Genomic DNA, 3,065 nt, shown 5'->3' with positions numbered 1-3,065 from the left:
AGATACTTTGACATCAGGTGCATATTGGGGAGAAGGTTTAACGGTGATGTACAGTAGAGGGAGGCAGATACTGTGACACCAGGCTCATTGAATTGTTCATTTATCTTAATTACAACATCTAATTTATATGCTCCATTTTTTTGTGGCAACTTCCAAACATTCCATAAACTTCTATTCTAATCAGATTTTGTTCATTTAAATAGGTCACCACGAAAAGCCTAAATCGTTTGGTCTCTTAAGTACGCTGCACAAAATTAAATTCTTTACCTGGGTTTGGTTCAACGGCACTTCAGTCTGCTTCATTATTTTTTCAGCCCCTCATTTTGTGCTTTCTGCTTTGCCCAGCCGATACGCCAAATAGGCATCCAACTCTGTCTTCTCAGCTTCACCCAACGTTTCCTCTGTAAACTTGAGCAAACCAAGAAGACTAAAGTTAAAATTTTCACATTGGCATTTTCAAACACAAAAATGACGCTGTGAGTTGCAATTTCACATCAAAATCCCACTTGCTAAACTTGCAAGCAACTGAATCGCATCCAACAGCTGGAAAATTGCAAGAGAACTGCTTGGTTAAAGCAAAGACTCCACCCACTCACCCCATTAAAGGCCTCCAAGTTTACAACAGATAGCAACCTGAAAGTTAAATACAAACATCTGTATCAGGAATATTAACGGGCTTTTAAAAAAAAAAATCACTTCCACTATTGAAAGAAAACTCCTCAGGGAACATCAGGCTCTTGTTGAACAATTCCTGTTGTATTGCTCAAAATGGTTTGAATCTTGATTTCAAGCAGAGTCATTTGGTGAGATTGTTGGTCCAGAACAAACCCTGCCAACACACTCCCTTAAATACCTGCAAAGACCTGGTTCAGCTCTGCTCCATGCTAAAGCTATCAAGCTTTTCTGAAGAGATAACAAACTTCAGATGCTGGTATATTGAGTCACAAAAACACTAATGCTTCCCTGAACAACACAACAAGAACCTTCCCGAGTGGTAAATATCAACAAGACATAATATCATTTCACTGTTGTGTTTGTGTCGTTGGAGAATTCCCTTTCCATTCAATCAGAATTAGAGTTTTGGGTGCTGTATTTGAGAAAAGATGTGCTGGTGTTGGAGAAGGTCAGAGATGATTTACTGGAATGATATCAGGAATGAAAGGGTTAGTGTATGAGGAACAATTGTCGACTCTTCGACTGTACTAGTTGGAGTACAGAAGGATAAGGGGGACCTCAGAGGCATTTCAAATGCTGGAAGGCTTGGACAGAGTACATATGGCAAAGATGTTTCCATTGGTAGGAGATTCTAGGACAGGAGAGCATAATTTCAGGATAAAAGGGTGTCAATTTAAAACAAATGTGGAAAAAATTATTTTGTCAGTGCGTCGTAAAACCCACGTGAGGTCATTGGGTGTATTTAAGGCAGAGATTAACAGGTATTTGATACGTCAAGGAATTAAGGGTAATGGGGAGAGAGCTGGGCAGTGGGGCTGAGTGGAAGAATGGTGGAACAGACTCAACGGGTCTACTTCTGCTCCTATATCTTGTGATCTATATCCTGCTGGAGACCTAGACAACCCTCCTCTTGTGTTCCATTCTTAGAAAACACTCTGCATCGTGGTTTTATGTCACGTGAACCCATTTCCGATTGAATCCCATGTTACAAGTAACCCAATGCAAATTCTGCATTGAGAGGACTGCAGCTTCCTCATTTTAAAAATTGTTATGGAGCAGCTCAAATGAGGCTTCTTTTTTTGAAAGGGATAAAATAGAATCAAATAAAATAGGAGAGGGAAAAGCAGAAGAATTTATGTACAAGTGGGAATCAAAATTAATGGTTGGTGATAAAGATACACAATTGTTGAAACATTTGATTAATATATGGAATAAAATAAATGATGTAATTGGTGTAAGTGGATGTACATCACCCAGAATGGCTTTGATTCAAAATCCTCGTATCCTCGTATCTTCAGGATCATCAATCGCTGGATAGCTGATTTCGTAAGGGGATTATAAATGTTGAAGATTGTTATGAAAGGGGTCAATTAATGTCATTTGAGCAACTGAGAAATAAATATCATATAACTCATCGCAATCTTTTTTGCTATTTCCAACTAAGAGCATTTTTTTTTATATAATTTTTTATTTTTCACACCATAAATCACATTAACCATGATACACATTTTTTCCTTTTCACACATATACAATGTCATTTTCTTCCCCCCCCTCCCTCCTCCCCTCCCACCCTCCCCACCTCCCCCCTCCCGTCCATTTAAGGTATAAAATCTAGGATACATTAAACCAGTCAGACAATGTTGTCATTCAATAAAAATACACCAGAAATTCCACTGAGTCCATTCTTTTCATTTCCTTTTCCTTCCGTTAACTTAGGTAGTGATTGTCCCCAGTAGGTTTTCACTATTGTGTTTAATATAAGGCTCCCATATTTGTTCGAATATTTCAATATTATTTCTTAAACTATATGTTATTTTTTCTAATGGAATACATTTATTCATTTCTATATACCATTGTTGTATTTTCAAATTATCTTCCAATTTCCAGGTTGACATAATACATTTTTTTGCTACGGCTAGAGCTATCTTAACAAATCTTTTTTGTGCATCCTCCAAATCAATTCCAAATTCTTTGTTTTTTATGTTACTTAGGAGAAAGATCTCTGGATTCTTTGGCATATTGTTTTCTGTTATTTTATTTAATATCTGATTGAGATCTTCCCAAAATTTTTCTACTTTTTCACATGTCCAGATTGCATGAATTGTTGTTCCCATTTCTTTTTTACATCGAAAACATCTATCAGATACTGTTGGGTCCCATTTATTTAACTTTTGAGGTGTAATGTATAGCCTGTGTATCCAGTTATATTGTATCATATGTAACCTCATATTTATTGTATTTCTCATCGTTCCAGAGCATAACTTCTCCCATGTTTCCTTTTTTATCTTTATATTTAAATCCTGTTCCCATTTTTGTTTAGTTTTACCATTTGTTTCTTCATTCCCCTTTTCTTGCAGTTTAATATACATATTTGTTATAAATCTTTTGAT

At 36.3% G+C, this 3,065-nt stretch overlaps 1 long non-coding RNA gene across 1 annotated transcript; it reads right to left on the bottom strand.

The window, feature by feature from the left end:
- Nucleotides 1–370: 370 nt before the first annotated feature.
- LOC138750214 (uncharacterized) lies at nucleotides 371–1,982 on the bottom strand. The gene is made up of 3 exons (XR_011349167.1): nucleotides 1,929–1,982; nucleotides 597–633; nucleotides 371–408 (listed from the first exon to the last, which is right to left on the bottom strand). It is a non-coding gene; the product is annotated as an uncharacterized lncRNA (long non-coding RNA).
- Nucleotides 1,983–3,065: the final 1,083 nt, after the last annotated feature.

Source organism: Narcine bancroftii, unplaced genomic scaffold (genome assembly GCF_036971445.1).
Source record: "Narcine bancroftii isolate sNarBan1 unplaced genomic scaffold, sNarBan1.hap1 Scaffold_106, whole genome shotgun sequence".
Taxonomy (NCBI): Eukaryota; Metazoa; Chordata; class Chondrichthyes; order Torpediniformes; family Narcinidae; genus Narcine; species Narcine bancroftii.
Note: the sequence above shows the minus strand (reverse complement) of the source record. Positions and strands in the feature narration are given on the sequence as shown.